Below are 22130 nucleotides of genomic sequence, written 5' to 3' on the forward strand. Positions count from 1 at the left end.
CTTAAACCCCCTGCCTGGTTATCCTAATCCCTAGGATTTCGCCCAGGTTGTGACACTTCATAGGTATTTTCGACGAGTCAGGGATTCCAAGGTAGCCCAGTTCTGTATGTCCCGTCTGCCCTTATACCCATGAGCAGTGTATCAACTTGGGTTATGCAGGAGACACAGAGGAAGCCCAGACAAACGCTATCATCCTGGAGCTACAGAAGACACGTGGGCATTTTTCTAAAGAATCCAAGCAGCCCTGGTTGGGATAGAATATTAGAACCAAAATGATTACCCAATGGACGCGCTCGGCTGTTGCAAAGTCAGCTGGGCTCAAATCCTGCTTCCACGCCTTCACTAAGTGACTTTGAGTAACTAACTTGACCTCTTACAGCCCAGGTTTCGTAGTCTATAAAATGAAGATAATTATAGCCCTTACCTTGAAGGGCCATTGTGAGGACGATGTGCCAGTGTATTATAAAGGAGGTAATGAAGGAACCAGTACATGGCAAACACTCACTAAATGCCGATGTCTCAGCCGCCTCGTCCTGCCTGCTTTTCCCTTAACGAATGGAAATACTGCCTACTTCGCAATAAGACGTCTCAACAAAATGTGTAAAAATGCCAGGCACATAGGAGTCACTGGATTATGAATCACTGATTTCTAAGCCTAGAAAATTACCTTTTCTTTCCAAAAAGACAGGATTATACCACTAAAGAATCTTCTGGAGGTTCAAACCAACAAGACCATAATCACCTGACATAAAACTCCTCACATGCTGTGAAGACAGTTTAAAAAGAGGCTTTTAAAAAATGTTTATTTATTTTTGAGGGGGGGAAAGAGGCAGAGAGAGAGGGGAACAGAGGATCTGAAGCAGGCTCTGGGAAGACAGCAGAGAGCCCAATGTGGGTCTTGAACTCACGAACCATGAGATCATGACCTGAGGTGAAGTCAGATGCTCCACCGACTGAGCCACCTAAGCACCTGAAAAAGAGGCTTTTTATGTATTCCAATAATTAATTTAACTGCACTAAGTTTAAACAGATACCTATATTTCTCTAGGCTTGACAAAAAAAGAAAAAGCACACTTAAAAGTTTCATGAAATTCACTCAAATGTATCCCATCACTTTTGCTCACCGATTCTCTATAAACAGTAACACTTACTAGCAAAACACATTTGGGAAAAGAAAGGTTAGAGTCAAGACAGAAATTTCTGAAAAATGTCATCATGGAAAACCCCTCAAGTGCTTACTACAATATCCGTGTCACAAATGTATCCTAAGGATAAATGCACCTGGTTCCAAACAACACATTTTTTTTAGAAAGAACGCTGCACATTTCCAAAGTTCATTTTGTAACACCCGACACAGAGCTTATTATACAAATCCATGTTTAAAAAATCGAGGACGTAACTGATTGGCTATGATCCAATTACTAATACCATTTTCCAGGGTTTTGGTGATTGTCAGTACCTGAAAGATCTCATTTCGAAAAGATTAACAAAATCACAAAACCGACAGTGTATGTAAGTAGCTGTGTGTGCCAGCAGGTGTGGGTGGGACAAGTTATTTATGGGCATGGACGTGAATATAAACAAGGGTAGTTTTGATACGTTCTGTAGGACTAACATGCTACTTTGGGAAGAAAGAATACAGGAGCTTCCTTCCTTGAAATTTTTCGAACTTGTACACCACCAGAGATTTCCTAAATCCAAAATACACGAAGAGATTCTTTTTTTGTCAGATTCATCCTTCCAAAGTCACTGTACCTCTTTGTCCAGCAGACACCGTTGTAGAAAACGTATATTTTGTAAGTTACTCAAAATTTTCCGTTCAAAACCCCTTATTAACCTCCCTTATGGATAAGACTTCTTTCAAGAAGACACATGGGAATAAAGAACTTACTATATAACCTACGCCAAAAAGCATCGGTCGTCTCTGGAGACCGATCTTTAAATTGTTATTATTTTTTTCATTTTCTGTGGCGGTAAAATACCCAACACAAAATTTACCATCTTACACGGTTTTTACGTGTACAGTTCAGTGCTCTTAAACACATTCCTAACGTTGTGCAATCATCACCGCCATCCATCTACAGGACTCTTTTTATCTTGTAGAACGCAAACTCTGGACCCATCAAACAACAAGTCCCACCCCCACCCCGCCCGCCCCGTCCCTGGCAACTATTTTCTGTCCCTATGATCTCGACCGCTCTGAGTATTTTACATAAGTGGAATCAGGCAGTATCTGTCCTTTTGCGATTGGCCTACTTCACTTAGTGTGATGTCTTCAAGGGTCACCCCTATTGTAGCCCGTGTCAGAATTTCCTTCCTTTTCAAGGCTGAATAGTATGGCTTTCTAGGGATATACCAGAGGTTGCTTATTCATTCATCCACTGACAGATACTTGAGTTGCTTATAACTAACATTGTAGTTACCGTAAATGATACCGCTGTGAACGTGGGTGTACAAATATCTCTGAGACCCTGCTTTCCATTCTTTCGGGCGTATATCCAGAAGTAGAATATCTGGGGCATACGATAATTCTACCTCTGTAAGCTACACTTTTTGAGTCAGTATGTATTAAATTAATCACTACCTCCCTCAAAATTATAAAAATTATGTAATAGTACTTAAAAAACCTCACCAGGCCACAACATTATGTCAACAAAATTCTTTTCTCTTCTATGATTATAAACTGGCGATTTCCCATCCTACAAGGCATCTCCCAATCCCAAAAAAGGTGTTGATCAGATTCGAGTCTCCCCTCACCTTTTTTTTTCCTTCAAAGAAGGGGTGCCCTGGGGTGCCTGGGTGGCTCAGTCCGGTAAGCATCTGACTCTTGATTTCAGCACAGGTCATGATCTCATGGTTCGTGGGCTCGAGACCCCCTTTGGGCTCTGCACTGACAGCATGGGGCCTGCTTGGGATTCTTTCTCTCCCTGTCTCTCTGCCCCTCCCTGGCTCACGCGCTCAATCTCTCTCTCTCTCTCAAAATAAATAATAAATTGAAAACAATTAGTCTCCATAATATATTCAATGAGGACTGCAGGGACTCTAAGTATCAATTAAACTGTTTGTAAGACACACACACACACACGCACACACACACACACACACACACACACTAGTTACGCTCATCAAACATGCAGGCACAGCGGCTTTCCCACACTGTTGTTTTTTATTTGGTCCTCAAGAGACAAATCTCTGTTTAACAATGCCAAGGTCTGGGGCCCTTTGTCTAGGTGAGAAGTATCACCAGAGTCCCTTTCAAGTACTTTCCACAATGGGTGGCAATGATTTCAGGCCAAAGAATCTCTACTTTTAGCTTTCTCTGAAAAAGCTATTTGTCTCATTAATAAGCAAGTATAGAACAATGCCAACATCAACACTGGCATTTTCTGCTATCCTATAAAAATTAGGCATGATGTCAATAAAATGTAACACAATCTACTGGGCACTTCTTTTTCTTCTCAGCATCAAAATGCATACTTTCCATCATGTTTTATATCATTACATTTCTTAAATAGTGGCATAATACACATAACATAAAACTTACCATCTTAACCATTTTTTAAAACGTTTAGTTATTTTGAGAGAGTGAGCATGAGTGGGGGAGGCGCAGAGACAGGGAGAGAGGGAGAATCCCAAGCAGGCTGCACGCTGTCAGCGCAAAGCCCAAGGTGGGGCTTGAACCCATGAACCGTGAGATCGTGACCTGAGCCGAACCAAGAGTCGGACACTTACCCGACTGAGCCACCCAGGTGCCCCCCATCTTAACCATTTTTAAACATACAGTTCAGTGTCGTTAAGTACACATTCCTACTCTTGTCCAATCATCACCACCACCCATCTTCAGAACTCTTTTCACTTTGAAAAACTGGCATTCTGTACCCATTAAATACAAATTAATGAATGAGTGAATTCTGTGTCCTGTTCCCTCATCCAATACTTAGCATCCACCATTGTTTCTGTCTCCACGAATTCTCTAGGGACCTCATGTAAGTGGGATTCATTGGCATTTGTCCTTTTGTGACTGGCTCATTTTACGTAGCCTAAGTCTTCCAGGTTCATCCATGCCTTAGCCTGTGTCTACGCATATCCCGGGAAAGTCTCTGCCCTTAGGATGTAAGTGCAGAGCCAGACGAGTCTCTCCAGTGAGGCCCTTGCGGATGGACGGTCCCAATATAAGTCCCTGTGTTTATTACAGCAAGAGTCTGACTGCACTAGTGGGATCCAGGAAGACCAGCATTCAGTGCTGCTCATGGCTCCCTTCTCAAGGCTGCTTCCGGCAATCGAGAGGGTGGGGAGTGCGAGCCAGGCCACCTGGCGTGTCTGTAAAATAAGTCAGGGTACAGTTACACCCGGGACTGAACGTTTCATTTTTGATGTCTGCTGTGCCCTAGCTTTAGGGCTTTGGGAAAATTCGTGTCAAAATAAATGGCCAGGAAAGAGCGACACCACTGGTAAACATCAAATTAATGGCTCCATCACATTTAAGGCAATTTTGCGATCTTAACGGTAATACTAAATTGCACGATAAAAAATACAGCTTGCTCCATCAAATATAGCAGTTATTATATGATCTTTTGCAGTAGTTTCTGGCTACGTAGCTATTTTATGTAAGCCTTCCCCAAACGAATTATATGTTTCAAAAACATAGTCTTTGAATTCTTTTATATCCATCTCAAATCAATGTTTGCAAAAAAACTAGGTATTGGATAAAAATACTACCAACTGATCAAAAAGTAACGGATAGGACAAATATAACACCCCCCCAAAAATGAGGGGGTACATTATGTGGTATAATACACCACATAATTTAAACAAGGGTTAAAAAGTGGTTAAACAAGGGAGTATTTATAGCTTAGAGGTTAAAGGTGCATGTTCTGTAGTCAAACAATTCCCAACTTAAATCTCCGTTCTACTCAGAGTTGTCCCGAGTTAAAGGATAATACATTTACGACCACTGGCTTGAAACCCGAAATAGAGTAAATAATCCTTTATGGTTGGACCCTCAGTGGTAGTAATGTTATTGCAATGAACCCACTGCGATAGTATTAGGAAGCAGTACCACTGGGGGGTCGTTAGGTCATGAGGGTGGAGCCCTCCTGAATGGGATTAGTGCCCTTACAAAAGAGACACAAGAGACCCCTTCTGCCCTGTGAGGACACAAGACAAGACAGTTGTCTACGGGCCAAGAAATGGGCCTTCCTGACGCACGGAATCTGCCCACACTTTGATCTTGGGCTTCCCTGCCTCCAGAGCTGTTAGAAACAAATGATCATTATTTAAGCTACGCAGTCTCTGGTAGATTGTTACAGCAGCCCAAATAGACTAAGACAGCTCTGGGTTCACTTTATGTATGCATCTTTAACTTTTCCTGCTTCCCGACTTGCATTTGATCGGGCAGTTTCATGACTGAAAAGAAGTCTGTCTCACAGCAAGTGCCAGGGAACAACGTTTGATTTTATTTTTATTCTCTTGCGGACTATCGTGTTTTATTGTCGGCTACCGGTAACTAGGGTTGGCTCATTAGAATTGCGTAGGTCCCAGATTTTTGTCTCGGGAGAAAGAAAAAAGTGGAAGAATGTCACTCAGCACCTTCACTGTGGTAGGGTCCCCTCCCTAAGGAGGGAGAAAAAAGGGAGAGAAAACTCCCAAGGTAACCTGGTGACGCACCTACATGACAACATCCCTCATGACCTTGTCAACTGAGCCTGCTTAATCAGACTGCATGTTTACATGTGTTACCATATACGGGAGACAAAGAAAGAGAAAATGTATAAAACAACTACGTCACGTGATGTGCGGCGCCCAGATCTTGGGGCACAAACCCAACTGAGCGGTGCCGGTATGAATAAAAGTTGCCTCCTGGATAAAAAGCCTCAGCGTCACGACTCTCTCTGTGTGAGAATCCCGCCACATCACCTTACACCAACCATCTGCCAGCGTTTTCCACCGGTCGAACCCCACCAGAATCCAGGGAGCTCACTGTTGGATTTCAAAGTTTTGGGTATTTGCTTTCAAATAAATGTACAATGAGACTTCCATTTCCAATTACGACACAGAGCACGTAGAAAGGCCTTTGATCTCATGGTAACGAGAAATTTCACCCGGACCAAATAAAAATATACTTTTCTGGGCGTCCAGCAAAGGGTAATAAATGCACAGAAGCCTCGATGACCCACATTCAGTAAGAAACAAGCCCTTCACAGGCAAGCTGAAAGCCAGCCTAGGGTGCATGTCTGCATAGGCTGAGCCTGGCTAGTCTGAAGAGGGGGGAGGAAGTAGTCCACGGACGGACCTGACCTGGCAGGAACACAGACAGAGACCAGCATTACAGGACAGTGCGAACCGGTAGGACAGACAGACTGGAATCTGGAAGAACCAAAAATGCAGCAGCAAATCACCTTTCCTAGTAATTCTTCCAATCTACCGCCCATACTCTCCTGTGCAAAAGCAGACAAGAGAGCAACAGTGAAGATGCTAGAAAGCCAAGGGAAATCACAGAGCCCATGCATTCTCATGGTATTTCAATCTCTGAGGACAAAGGGGAATCAAAGCATCTAAAATGGTAGTCCAAGCCTCTCCCAGATGAAATGTTGAGATCATAAAAAAAAGGAGTATCAGGTGAACTCATTTTAATTAAAAGTATAACCCATAGTTTAGCTAAATTCTGAGGGATCTGAATATTCAGTTCCTCACCCTAATCTCCATTATGAAGAAAGAGCAGGCAGGCTCTGAGATCTGAACCAAACAAAATATTATACTTCAGTCTTTCCTGTTTTATTTACACCACCTAGGGTACGATTTTTAAAATTATGAAATATACAAAGAAACAGGAAAATGTGATCCATAATTAAGAATTAACACGAAAATGTGATCCATGATTAAGAATTAACACGTCAATAAGAAAACAAACACAGATGACTCCATTAATGAAATAAGTAGTTAAGAACTTTAAAACAACTACAAAAAATATATTGAAGAATATATAGAAAAATAGGGGTGCTTGGGTGGCTCAGTCGGCTAAGCATCCAACTCCTGATTTCGGCTCAGGTCATGATCTCACGTTCCTGAGATCGAGCCCCACGTCAAGCTCTGTGCTGACAACATGGAGCCTGCTTGGAATTCTCTCTCCCTCTCTGTCTGCCCTTCCCCCACCCGCAGCACACACACTCTGGCTCTCTCAAAAATAAATAAATGTTAAAAAAAAAAAAAGAAAATACGGAAAATAAGTGTACAATGGGAGAAGATCTGAGATACATTAGTACAGAACAGAAATTCTAAAACAGAACTAAATAAAAATCTAAAAATACAGCATTTGAATAAAAAGTTTCTTGGATGGGATATCTCCTGAGGCAAAGGAAATAAACACAAAGGTGGGCTATCAGGACTACATAAAAATAAAAAGTTTCTGCACAGTGAAGGAAACAATCAACAAAACTAAAAGGCAACCGACGGAATGGGAGAAGATATTTGCAAATGACATGCAGGATAAAGTGTTAGTATCCAAAATCTAATGAAGAACTTACAAACTCAACACCCAAAAAGCAAATAATCCAGTGAAGACATGGGCAGAAGACATGAATAGACACTTTTCCAAAGAAGACATCCAGATGGCCAACAGACACGTGAAAAGATGCTCAACGTCACTCAGGATCAGAAAAACCAAATCACAACTATAATGAGATATCGCCTCACACCTGTCAGAATGACTAAAATCAACAACACAAGGAACAACACGTGTTGTCAAGGATATGGGAAAAAAAAAGGAACCCTCCTGCACTGCCAGAGGGGACGCAAACTGGTGCAGCTACTCTGGAAAACGATATGGAGTTTCCTCAAAAATTGCAAATGGAACTACTCTACCACCCGGTCACGGCACTACTGGGTATTTACCCAAAAAGTACACAAAAATTTTTTAATTCAAAGTGATACGTGCACCCCTATGCTTACAGCAGCATTATTTATAATAGCCAAACTATGGAAACAGCACAAATGTCCATCAATAGACGAATGGATAAAGAAGATGTGTTTTATACACACACACACACACACACACACACACACACACACACACAAAGGAATATTATTCAGCCATAAAAAAGAGTGCAATCTTGCCATCTGCAACAACATGGATGAATCTAGAGGGTACTGCGCTAATTGAAATAAATCAGTCAGAGAAAGACAAATACCATACGATTTCATTTGTATGTGGGCTTTCAGAAACAAAACAAATGAGCAAAGAAAAAAAGTGAGAAACACACCAAGAAACAGACTTTTAAATACGGAAAACAAACTGATGGTTATCAGAGGGGAAGAGGGAGGAGAGATGGGTTAAATAGGTGATGGGGATTAAATGGTACACTTAACATGATAAGCACTGAGTAATGTATAGAATTGTTGAATCACTATATTCTATACCTGAAACTAATAGAACATGGTATATTAATAATACTGAGATTAAAAAGAAAAAATTAACAAAGTGAAAATCTGGAAAAAAAGACGTTTATTGGATGGGTCTGCTAACTGGACATTTCAAAAGAACAAGTCAGTAATCTTACATTTTCCAAATTAAACAGAGAAAAAGAGAAAGAAAAAAAATGAACTAAGTAGCAATGACTTGAGAAATAATATCAAACAATCCAAAATATGAGTAGAGGAGAGAGAATGATGGTATTTAAAATATTTTAAGGAATGTGAATGAAATGTACCAAATTTGAAAAACATCAGACTGCTAACTCGAGATGCTCAATGAATCCAAAGCAGAAAAATACAAAGAAAACCATACCTAGACATATCACGGTCTAATTTCTGAAAGCTAAACATAAAAAGCAAAGGTATAATAAACAAACAAATAAATCAATAGCAAGAGGGAACAAACACATTACATACAAAGATATTAATGATGGCCAGTTTCTCAGTAGGAGAAATAGAAGCCAGAATTTGTCACGAGCAGATCCACATTACAGGAAATGATGCAGGAAGTTCTTCGGGTTGAAGGCAAATGACACCAAACAGAAGAACTCCGATCTACAAGAAGGAGTAAAGAGTGTAGGCATGGTAAAAATGTGTATAAATATTTTAAAGGTTTTTCTTTTTTCTTTTTTTTTTTTTGCCTTTTTTAAAAAAGATAATTGGCTACAAAGCAAAACATACTATTGTCTTGTGAGGTTGATAACTTAGGTAGAAGCAAAATGTATAACAACAGATCAGCAGAGGGTAAATGGAAATGTATTGTTGTAAGGTTCTCAGATTAAACTGAAAGTTGTAATACAAATTCAATATTAAATAGATGGATCCTTAGAACAACCAGTAAAAAATAAAAACAAACCTTGGCTAAACAGCCAAGGAGATAAAATGGCATACTAAAAAAATACTTGATAGGGGTGCCTGAGTGGCTCAGTCGGTTGGGCGTCCGACTTCGGCTCAGGTCATGATCTCACGGTCCGTGAGTTCCAGCCCCGCGTCGGGCTCTGTGCTGACAGCTCAGAGCCTGAGTCTGCTTTGGATTCTGTGCCTCCCCTCTCTCTCTCTTCCCACCTCTGCTGATGCTCTGTCTCCCTCTGTCTCAAAAATAAACATTAAAAAAGATGTTTAATAAAAAATACTTGATAAATCCAAACTTAGGCAGAACGAAAGGACAAACCCATCAAATAAACAGAACACAAGTAACAAGAGAGTAGACTTAAAATTAGCCATATCAATAATTACATCTCTCCCGATTTCCCTACCCACACTGTGCAAAGTTCAAGCCCAAAGCAAAGCCAGGTTCTCGACTTCACCAATAGCCAAGCATCACCCGAGGCCCCTCCCCCAGAAATAAATAAGCCTAAGGCGAGGCCTTGAAATCTTTACTGTAAATATGTGTCTCAGGTGATTCTTACAAAAAAACCAGTTTGCATCTCATCTGTACCTTCAGGTTTTCATACCGATGCGGACAGACACTCGGAGCCCCCGCGTCACGGGCTACATGACCTTGGCAAGTCAATTCATCTCCCTCAACGAGGCTCTCCTCTATACAATGGAGACATCTCCACCTTTCAGAAGTGGAGCCGTGCCACGCCTCAAACCTAACAGGTGCTCAAGTCTTTGCTGAAGGAATGAACGAGAAAACGTGCAGCACAGGTACCGTGACCACGTGCCCACGCTGCACGGTTCGGAAGCTAGTCCAAACGTCACTACCTGGGCACACGGGGCTTCTCCATCCCTCCGACCTCCCCAACCCAAACATTTCAGCTTACGCTGCAAAACTCAATTGCTTGGAGCATGCCCGACTGGCCCGTGCTGTTTCACGCTTCAGTTCCCTGACTTGGTCTGGCGCATCTGGCTGCAATTTCCCTCCTGAATTTCTCCCCCCAGCTCCCCACCCCCAGCCCATCCCTTCACCTACGCAACACCTACCTTAGGGAGGTAGATGTGACTCAGCTCGGGGATGACCTTCCTCAGGAAAACTTCGCCAGGCACGTTCCCTTTTAGGCTAGCACATGCCGATCACCGCGCCTGGAAGCAATGAACATTGCAGGTGTCTCCCTAGAGCACTTCCTGGAGCAAAGGAGCACCTCGGCAAAAACCTGGGGACTGCGGAGAGTTGGGGAGGGGGGGAGCCAGTCTTCCTGGCCAAGAATTGGACCTGTGACCGAAACAGTTCAAACAGGGGTAGGAAAGGCCCCAGGTGGGGAGGAACTGAGGTCCACCCACCCAACCAAGAGCCAGCCAGCATCAATGCACCAGGCACCCAGCTGAGCCCCCCTGGATGTAGCTCCTCCAGGCCCCGTCCAGGCTCCCAGTGGCCACAGCCCCAGCAACACGCTGACTGCAATTTCCCGAGACACCCCAGACCCCCACAGAAATGGGAGGATGAGACACATCATTTTTTGAGCCACCAAGTTTCGTGGTCACTTCTTATGTAATGATAGATAGAGAATACAGATTTCACTTCAACTCTTAGGCTTCTTTTTGCTCCGTATACCCATTTATCTAAAAGTATCCGTTTCATAGATAAAAAAAAAAAAAAAAAAAAAAAAAATCATCAAAGAGCCACAGAGGATACATGTTCTAGCTCCCTCTGGCCACACTCACCAAAGAGACATCGGATTTCTCAGATTCTAAAATGGTTTAAAAGATACCCTAGTTTCTGTTTTGTGAGGTATTCAGATTAAATGGGTCGACTATATAATTACGCCGTAAAAATAGAATGAGTCAAATGATATGATAAGGAATAGTTCGATATTCTTTGAATTACACTTGTTTCCAAATAGGACTTATTTTAATTATAGAATACACATTTCATTACTTTAAATCCTTGTAACTCTTTAAAAGACATGTTTCAGTTCACGAAAGGCATTTTTACCTATGGACCCAAGAGTAAATTTAGAAATCACCTTTACTATATTCCTCCAAATTTAATCAAGTTAATAGTATCTACATTAATTTTTATTGAAATAAGAAAAATTATTCCAAGAGTGTAAATTTTATGTACCCTAAAACAAAAAGAGCCTAGCTGTTTCAAAATAAAGAACATCAAATTTATCAGCTAAAAAAAAAAAAAAAAAAAAAACACTCCCAAGAAAAGGATACCATTTTGTAAAAATATTTTTTATTTTTATTTTTTTGAATTTATTTATTTTGAAAAAGAGAGTGCACGTACACACACGCATAAACAGGAGAGGGGGTGGGGGGAGAGAGAGAGGGAGAGAGAGGGAGAGAGAGGGAGAGAGAGAGAGAGAGAGAGAGAGAGAGAGAGAGAATCCCAAGCAGGCTCCATGCTGTCAGCACAGAGGCCAAAGCAGGGCTCAATTTCATGAGATCACGACCCAAGCCAAAATCAAGAGTCAGACGCTTAACTGACTGGGCCATCCAGGTGCCTTTTTTTTGGTCATAAAAACATTTTTTTAAACCTAAGGAAGTAAGTAAGTACACTTTTGTGGCTCAAAGTTTTTATGTTAACGAAAACACCTCAGAATCACTACGTTTAAAAATATTTTATGAAAGCGGAATATGTTCCAGATTTCCATTAATTATTTTTATTTTAAAATAATACACAGTTTTATCATAGTCTTGCTCCCAAGTGTCTAAAAATGTTGAATAAACGGTACTCTGAAAAGCAAATCATAACTCAACTGATAATTTTTTTTTTCTTTTTCTTTTTTCTTTTTTTTTTTAGAAAGAGAGAGAGCATGAATGGTAGAAGGGAGAGAGACAGAATCTCCAGCAGGTTCCATACCCAGCGCAAAGCCTGATGTGGGGCTTGATCTCACAACCCTGAGATCGTGATCAGAACCAAAATCAAGAGTCGGACGCTTAACGGACTGAGCCACCCAGGCAACCCCTCAACTGATATTTTAAATGTAAGTATCCACACAGACTAAAGACGAAAGCAGAATGGTTAGGGGAAAACATACATATGCACAGCTTATTAAGCAGAAGCGTTACATTAAAAATTATGAGCTTTGTTTCAGATTCTTAAGAGAAATGAAAGCCTGTGATAAGGCAGATCTTTGTCGGGAGAACGTCTGTAACTCCGCCCTCTGCGGCATTTTCCCACAAGACATCCACCTTCCATGAGCCTCCCTCCCTCCCTCCTGTCCAGGATCCTGCAAAGTTTACTGTGCCTGGGGGCTCTCAGGGTGCACCCCTAAAATGAGGATTTCACCCCGATCAGCAGTTCGGCATCCACAGGGAACCTGTTAGAAATGCAAACTCTCGGGGCGCCTGGGTGGCGCAGTCGGTTAAGCGTCCGACTTCAGCCAGGTCACGATCTCGCGGTCCGTGAGTTCGAGCCCCGCGTCAGGCTCTGGGCTGATGGCTCGGAGCCTGGAGCCTGTTTCCGATTCTGTGTCTCCCTCTCTCTCTGCCCCTCTCCCGTTCATGCTCTGTCTCTCTCTGTCCCAAAAATAAATAAAAAACGTTGAAAAAAAAAAAAAAAAAAAAAAAGAAATGCAAACTCTCAGGTCCTCCCTGGACCTTGTTAATCAGAAACTCTGGGAGCCGACTGGCAATCTGTATTTAACCCTCTAGGTAAGTCTGCTGTTTTGGAGTCTGTGAGCCACTGACCCAGATCCAGGGCTCCCACAGCCACCTGTGTGCATCACTGTCACCAGCAAAGTCCACAGTGCCCCCCCAATTCCTACCCGAAGAAGGTAGCCCAGGACACTACAGAATCCCAGATGTTCTTACTGGGTCGACGGTGTGGATCACTGGATTCGGCAGTCTTGAAGGCCCTTTCGAGGAAGAGCTGTTTTGCCAAGTCAGCCCCAGTAGTTCCCGTTTTGCTTGGGCACTTTCCAAGCCAGAGAGATTGGAAGGCAAGAGAACTCTGCACCCGCGGCTGCTGGGATCTTGATGCCCAGAAAATCCCTGATCCCAGGAGACACAAGCTCCAGTCTCGTTTCCAGCACGGTGACAGATGCCCCAAACTGAAGGCCAGCCGCTTTGCCCCTCTCCTACTCTGCTTACAAGCAGTTATCAGTTTCCTTTGGTGTTAAAGAGAGACGTGACCTTATTTTCCAACACCGGGCCCCTGAGAGAGTGCCCTGAATAGATTCTGTTAAGTCTACCGTGGAGCAGATTCAGCTTGCGAGGCATCATGAAATAAACCCAAAATGAGAAGTCAAAAAGATGCCGCTAGAAATGGCGACAGCCATGGGGGTTGTGGGTGAAGCTGGGAAGTCAGGATGAAAACAACCTGGGTCTCAGCGCAGGGGACAGAAAGCCCACTGCCCAGCTCCCTCTGAACCCCCACTTCCCCATCCCAACAACGGCAAGTCCACTTGATATGGCAGCCCATTCCGATCTGGGTCAGCTGTGACCTTCATTAAGTTGAAACCCGCCTCCGTATCACTTTCCCCTGTGGGTCTTGGCTGGGCAATCGGCAGAGCATGCGGTCACTAATCCCTCCACCCCACAGAGGCTTTTCGAGTATAGTCAACTACTGTGTGCTGAGCCCAGAAATGTGCCGGGCTGGGCGTCTGGACAGGAGAGTAGCCCATCTCCATCCGACGAGACGTGCGGGTCGGGGGACGGCCATTGGGATATCCCAACCCCCTCCCCCATCCTCTTACACTGGCCTCCGCACTTGCTGTTATATTTCATGTTTGATATACATAGGTAAAGATTCTGGAACCCCAGGTATTCGCCTTCATTTGTGGTACTGAAAGAAATCTTTTTTTTTTTTTTTTTTATTTTTAAAAAAAATTTTTTTTTTCAACGTTTATTTATTTTTTTGGGACAGAGAGAGACAGAGCATGAATGGGGGAGGGGCAGAGAGAGAGGGAGACACAGAATCGGAAACAGGCTCCAGGCTCTGAGCCATCAGCCCAGAGCCTGACGCGGGGCTCGAACTCACGGACCGCGAGATCGTGACCTGGCTGAAGTCGGACGCTTAACCGACTGCGCCACCCAGGCGCCCCGAAAGAAATCTTTAAGTAAAGCCCAGTCAGTCTCAGTTGCAACCTATCTAATTCCAAAACAGCCTGTCTGGGTGGGAAGATGCTCCAGGAAAACCCATCAGAGGGTCACCAACAATCCCTCTCGAGCCTGGGGGGGAAGCAGGGTTGGCAGAAGGGACATCCCAGGGGACGGTGAAATGCAGGAGCTCTGAGAACAGCTCCAGGCAGGGAGGCACCTGCCCGAGAAGGCAAATGTGGGAATGCTCACTCTACCTTGCCACCTCAGGGAAATGAGACACGCGACCCCGGGAAAGGGAAGAGCGGGCTGGGGGGGAGGGGGGGCAGGGGGAATGCCTCCTTCTGCCCACTGAGTATATGCTCTATACCAGCTTTTCCACTCCCCAGTGACTTGAAGATGCCACTGGTGCTACCTTTTGGCCCCAGTGTCCCTGTAGGCGGGACCACAGTAATACCAACACAGCAGTGTTGTTGTCAGAAGAAATGGGTAACCTCAGGTGACCGCCAGCAGCCCCCCCCCCCCCAAGGCACAGGATCCCAAGGGTATGCCTGCCTCACGCTCCCGTCACCACACCCTCCCAGAGAATGCACTGCTCGTGGCCCAGAGACATCGCCAAACCCCCCTTTGAGATGTTCTACCCAAGAGGCAATTAAGTTGGAAGAAATTTTCTGCCAACAGGACTCCATAAAACTTGTAATTGGGGATGGGAAAAAAGAAATGACCTCTAAATATTTTTCACACCCACAAAAGGTAAAGAATTAAACACCTGACCGCCCCAATGTAAATATTTAGTACGCAAGTTTCAACAAGGTCACGTAGGTAACTCCTACCTTCCGAATACAAAGGATTTTCAACAACCAACTTATAGACCAAAAATCACATTAAGAACTCTTCTGGTTTTACCGTGAATCCTGCCTTCTTTCACAAAAGATGTGAGATACCTTTAAGAAAAATTGTCATCAGAGGGAACCAGGTAGTTTAAGAAACTAGAGAAAATTAAAGCACAGAAACTGGTCAAGACAGAGAAACACTACGCATAGTTTCCTACTAAGCCGCTATAGGTGAGCTTAAATTTTGCTTCAAGTTTATTGTTTCTGATCAAATTATTTGCCTCACGTGTTTCTGACACATTTTCAAGTGTGTAAAGTGTAGAACACCCCGGCTGATAGCAGTGCAACAGCTACTTACTGACATGTCCACCAAAACACAGAGGGAGATGTCATGGCCACCTCTGGAATAGTCTTCAACCCAAACAGAGGGCAGGAGGGACAAGAGGGCCACGCTGTCAGGAAGATGATTCTAAAAGGATCCAAGATAACTCCTGGCCACCCAAATGCTGCCTAGCGCCACCTACGTGGAAGGTCAAAGTTGACAAAAGCAAAGCAGTGGAGGGGCTCCGTAAATCGTGGAAGAATCTTCCCCAACAAATAAGCCTCTTGGATTGTTAAGAGCTCAGTCGGTTCATAATTTTCAACGGAAGTCCCAAAAGCCCGGACAGAAGGCACAATTACGCGCTTCTGTCCCTAGCGAGCAAAGCCAGAATGTTCTTTGAGAAGTAACAGTTTTGAAGGACCCACTCTAGTACATGGGCCCGGTGAACCCGGATGTCTACTTGAAATTTGCTAAGAGGGTAGATCTTAAATGTTCTCGCCACACACACGTGCGCGTGCGAACACAAACACACACACACACACACACACACACACACACACACACACACACACACAAGGTAACTCCGTGAGGTAGTGGATGTGTTACTTAGCTTAACTGTGGCCACCATTTCATAATGCATACATACGCCAAAACTTCACGCTGTATATCCTATGTATGATTTTTCTTTGTCAATGGTAATTCAGTAAAGCTGGAAGGATATAAATAAAACCAATTAGGGAAAAAAAACCATCTCATAAATGAAGGTGCCATATATGTTAGATATGAGGCATTAAGGATAACGATTTTAGTTTCAAACCAATTAATACTACGCCATTCTCTGGGGCCGCCGAGGTGAGGTGCCTACACACACATGCCTCTACCGATGTGTTACCAGCGAGTGTGCGACTTTATTGGAGGTTTTCTTTCTCGCCAGAGGAAATTTTGAGATTAGGGACGGTGTATTATTAATTTTTATTCTCAGCACTCAACGGAGCGCCGTGAGCACATATAAACTCAATAAATGTGTTCGCTGAATGGGATCCAGACCATTCGGCAGAACGTGGCTGGTGTGGCATGCCTCCTTTCAGGCCTGGTCAAACTTGACCTCTTCGCAGACGACCTTCGTTTATGTTCTCTTGTGTCCCCCAAATGGAACAAGCTCTACGGGAAGCCTGAGAGCATCCCCACCTGTTCCTGACACCACAATCAATACAAGATATTCCGAGAACCGAGTTCAACCAGCTACAGACACAGCCACGCAATCAACCACGATTCTATGGGCTCCATGTTGCTCTCGAGCTGATCAGCGGAGATGTTTCAAATGTTTTTACAGAAAGCCAAATAGAAATATACAGAATCATTCCGATCTTCTAGGCTAGTAACCTTATGAAAAAAAAAAATGAGGTTAGCTTGGCATGATTTGTTCTTTGTGAAACGATTCTTGCTTTCAGTTATGACTATTTCCTTCCCTGCGAGTACACAACCATCTGCTTAACACTATGTTTTAGAACACTGCCAAGGATAGGGAGTAAAATAATTGAATTGTAGCGTCTAGAACGGCATCCTCCCATGGAAATATAATGCAAGCCACAGATGTGAACCATATATGTCATTTCAAATCCTCTTGGTAGGTATATTAAACATTAAAAAGAAGAAGATGAAATTAATTTTGACAGCATATTTTATTCAACTCAATCAATCCAAAATATCATTTCAACTTGTAATATGAAAAATATTAATGAGGGATTTTGCATTCTGTTTTCAAACGAAATCTGCAAAACCTGAGACATCACACCTGCAGGATATCTGAAGTCATGCTAGCCACAGAGCCAGTGCTCTTGAGTCATGGGTGGCCACCGTACTGGACAGTGTGGGTCTGGAATCTCTTGTCACTTTCTGAAAAACCAGGGCATTTATCTCGATTCTGTCATGTCTCGTCTTCTCCGTGATCTCTTGGGATTATTACCAAGAGTAATGCCTTGATTTCAGCCGCCAACTCCTTCGGCATCTGAGAAATCATTCACCTCAATCTTGAGATGCAAAACCACTCAGGTAGCTTAAGGCTGAAGCAGATATTCACAAGAATAAGTCACGAGGCAGAGATCTACATTTATGCCCTTGCGTTCAAGTTATTTAAACATCATAAAAAAACACGATTGTTTCTTCTGCCCTTTTTCATTCAGACCATATGTGGTCAGGGAAAATAATTAAAGAGGAGACATGACAGAAGCCTTTTAGGGTGGCCAGGATTGCATGAAGCAGAGCGGAGGCGAAGGGGCGCCCGAGGCAGAAGAAACAGCAGGTGCAATGCAGAGAGATGCCAGAGGCACACGGGAGCCACACTGGGAAGAACAGGAATGGCATGTTAATAAGACTTTGTTTTGAGCATGCGGTCCGGGCTTGGAGCAGGTGAACAAGGTGATAGACGGATACCTCGGCTAATGTTGGAGATGGTACAAGAGAGGCAGGAAAGGGAAGAAGGTTCAGGGCAGGGCCATGAAACAGAAAGGAGAAGATGGCCAAGGAATGGACTAAGGTGGAAGATGCACCGAGAATACAGACAGGCAGGGGGCTCAGTCACTTAAGCATCCTACTCTCTGACCCGGCTCAGGTCATGATCTCAAGGTCATGGGATGAGCCCATGCTGACAGTGTGGAGCCTGCTTGCGATTCTCTCTCTCCCTCTCTCTCTCTGCCCCTCCCCCACTTGCTCATGCTCTCTTTCTCCTTCTCTCAAAATAAATACACTTAAAAAAAAAAGAATGCCAAGACGGGCAAGCAGGAGAGATATTTCAGACTCAGGGACAGAGAGGATGTCAAAGGGGACCAGGGTCCTAACTTCAGTATTAAGATGCTACACATGAGCTGCCAAGAACCATCCATCTGAAGGCCTCTCTCCCTCACGGGGCACATTCCTGATGTCAGCGTCAGCTCAGATGCAGGGGAAAGAATTCACCCCTTTCCGAAGACAAGCTTTTCATGATTCCTACGTTGTCATTTCATTAGACCACAAAGCATCGACTAATCGATTAAAAATCTATGAGCACAGACAAAAGTTGTCTTGTTTGCGACTACGTTTGCTATGTCAGGTTTGAGGAATTTACCCTTTTATTGGGAGAGGGGACTCTCTTACAGGAGTTTTGCTTCTTCACTTATCAAAATGCAAGGGGAAAAAATGCCTGCTGACATCATATTCCCTTTATATGACTTTCTGTTCCAAGACGGGATAGAGGGGCTGAAAAGTGATGGAAAAAAGAAAACGTGATGAAGCTAAAATAAAAATAAAAATAAAATAAAATAAAAAGATGAACGTTTGCTAAGCTTTCTTTTCCTCCTAAAATAAAAAGATGAACCTTTGCTTCATTGATGGTGCGTCCCCCATGTCACGTAGGCATCGCTGGGGTACACGGGACGCCATCTGCAAAGCACACGGACAATTTCAGCACGGGCACCCAGACACTTCAGAGGACGGACAAGGTCAAAAGCAGCACTGAGGTCACTTCCATTCTTCTGCAACAGGCAGTGGCCTGGCATGAGGACTAAAGAAGTGTACCCATCAACCTGACTGGGCCACCAGGTGCCCAGACACTTGGTTAAGCAAGAGTGTGCTTGGAAGGATGTTCCTGGGTGAGATTAACACTTGAACCTGTCCACTGAGTGAAGCAGACTGCCCTCCCTGCCCCACCCCCCGACGCGGGTGGGCCTCATCTAGTCTGTGGAAGGCTTGAATACCACAAAAGGGGAGAAGGGACAATCTGATCGCTGCCAGACTCTGTGAGCTGAGACATCGTCTTGCCCTCCCCTCACACTGGAACTTACATCATGGGCTCCCCTGGGTCTCCAGGCTCCAGGTGACAGATCTGGGACTTCCCAGCCTCCATACCCGCACGAGCCACTTCCTTATAATAAATCTCCCTTAAAAAGAGACGGAGATAGGGATAGAGGCAGAGACAGCAACCTCTTGATTCTGTTTCTCAGGAGGATCCTGACTAACACAAGGTCTGCATGACTAAAACACACCATCTGGTAAAATACAAGGTCCAAATTAAAATAAAGATATTCAAGTATTTCGGACACCAAATGTATAAACACGTCTCATCACGTCTTGGTGTCCTGACCTTACAAGGTCTCGGTGATGCCGTCTCTCAATCGCTAACTCGCGGTCCCTAAACACCTTTTGGGAAAGGTCCGAAGGGCAGAGAGAGCTTTTCAACAGCTGAATGCCTCGCGTTCAATGCCTCACATGAACTCCTATCACTTCGGTGGAATATTCACGTAAAACCAATTTCCAAACAACACACGTTGATACGTATTTCAACTTACCACGAGATGCAGATGCGTGTGGCTGGAAAACTCCTCCCCCTACAAGAGCTATACATTTCAATCCGCTAACAGGAGTCAGATAGAATAAAATCTCCACGAGGGCGCCTGGGTGGCTCAGTCGGTTAAGCGGCCGACTTCGGCTCAGGTCACGATCTCGCGGTCCGTGAGTTCGAGCCCCGCGTCGGGCTCTGTGCTGACCGCTCAGAGCCTGGAGCCTGTTTCAGATTCTGTGTCTCCCTCTCTCTGACCCTCCCCCGTTCATGCTCTGTGTCTCTCTGTCTCAAAAATAAATAAATGTTAAAAAAAAAAAAAAAGAATAAAATCTCCACGAAATTAAATAACTGAGCTGCTAGACAGCTAGCTGATCCCTTCAAAGATGGTGGCCACGCTGACCAAAGCACTAGGAGAAGGTTTACGTGGTCACACACCCGATCCGCGCTGCAGGTTGGGCCAAAGCCCGCAAAAGCGAGGAATCGCACCCATGAGCGGCCATATTCAGAACCGACACAAAGATCTCTCTTCTCCTCTCATGGTCACTACACAAGAACAAAATTTATTGGGAAGAATAACATCTGATTCTGAAAAATCACAACATTCCAATGAATGATCACTGGAATGAGCACAGGCCAGGGGACAGATTAAAAGGATTTTTTAAATCCCCAACTCACAGTCAAGAGGACAATGAGCTTTCCCATTTCACCTTGTTCTGACCGCATAGTCAAGACACAGAGCGTTGTCAGGATTCACTGGTATTTCTCAGCACGTCTGAGTTCCTAGTTTCCAACGGTCTGTTTCTGACCCACTGTGGAAGCTATGACCCCCTGGTAGCCAGGGAAGAAAGAGCTTGTACGTGTATGTGAATAAATATGCGCACACATCCACGACGGTGGAGTGTCTGCACGGAGATTTGAAAAGAAGTCCTTTGATGTTAGTCACTAAACTCCACCCAAAGACTGCAATCAACAAGCAAGTACCGTGAAAGATTAAAAGCCTGGAAAAGAATATGCAAATAGTTTCCTTTTGCAAAATACAAACAACATGAAAATGCCCCAACCAAAGTCATTGCAATGAGATGGGGCATCACAAGTAACTGAATATAACTCAGAAGCAGGGGAGATAGCCCACAGTCCACGCAGCTGACCGGGCAGGTCTATGAGGCTGACGGCTGTGGCCACAACGTCAGGGCCGGCTTCTGGAATGGCCAGCACAGTTTCCCAAGCACTGGTTGCATTTTTACAGTGGGTGCATCTCTCTATCGTGTTTGCTCTTGTGGTTTTTACAGAGGGACTAGGTGCCTGAAAGCTGGCATCTCAGACTTTAGGGCCTTCGAGGTCCCACAGGCAAGGACCTCCTCAGCTCGCACCCCGGTCGGAAAGCCTGCCAGGTGCCTGGCACAGGTTCCGGCCAACTAGGAGATTCGGCAGCTTCCGTGGATTCAGCAGCTTCCGTGACAGCATCCCTCTCACCCTGGAAACTGTGTTTTCAATATGTAAACAAATCCCACAATTTCAGCGAGGCATGAGGGCTGGGCAGAAAATGCGGCAGGATGATGGGAAAGAGGGAAAGAAGGGTGGTCGGAGAAGAGGCGACCTCAGCTTCAGCGTCAGCGTGAGTCTCTGGAAACGTGACTCTCGTCCTGTGACCCGTGTGATGAGAACATACAAGAGCGATGGACGGGGGCGCCTGGGTGGCTCAGTCGGTTCGGCGTCTGACTCTCGATTTTGGCTCAGGTCAAGATCTCGATGGTTCATGAGTCTGACACCGCCCCACCCCCGCCCCGGCTCTGCACTGATGGAGTAAAGCCTGCTTGGGATTCTCTCTCTCTCTTTCTCCCCCCTGCCCCACGTTCTCTTTCTCTCTCTCAAATAAATGAATAAACATTTAAAAAAGAGACAGATGGAAAAAGGCACGAAATCTACGAGACAGTAACACGTAACAGCAACTCATCTCTGTGGAGCACCAGGCATTGGGCAGCATCATCTTACTTAACCCTCACGGCAATCCGATGCTATAAGTTATCCCCGTTTTACAGATCAGGAAACTGAGGTTCCAGAAGCCTCCACAACTCGCTCAAGTTCACACAGAGCCGATCTCCGCACCCAGAAAAACTCAACTATAAAACCTCGTCTCCGTCTGTCGGTCATGGGCTCCACCACTTGCTGGCTTACAGCTAAGTGTCTGGCCTGGAATCCGCATGGCCCTGACCGAGCCCTCACCCTGCCCTCACCCTGCCTTGCTCCCAGTGTAACAGAAATA

General features: G+C 44.4%; 1 protein-coding gene across 13 annotated transcripts in view; it reads right to left on the bottom strand.

Annotated features, from left to right (window-relative positions):
• FAM110B (family with sequence similarity 110 member B) overlaps positions 1 to 22130 on the bottom strand; it is a 147267-nt gene that overhangs the window by 118016 nt on the left and 7121 nt on the right. For 3 of the 13 annotated variants that reach the window (XM_086695389.1, XM_086695392.1, XM_086695385.1), the window contains exon 2: positions 10396 to 10494. The exons of the other annotated variants lie outside the window; for them this stretch is intronic. The gene's annotated coding sequence lies outside the window, so the exon portion shown is untranslated. The remainder of the gene's footprint in view (positions 1 to 10395; positions 10495 to 22130) is intronic. 13 annotated transcript variants of the gene reach the window in all.

This window comes from Puma concolor, chromosome F2 (genome assembly GCF_028749965.1).
Source record: "Puma concolor isolate L17-30 chromosome F2, mPumCon1.1.hap2, whole genome shotgun sequence".
Taxonomy (NCBI): Eukaryota; Metazoa; Chordata; class Mammalia; order Carnivora; family Felidae; genus Puma; species Puma concolor.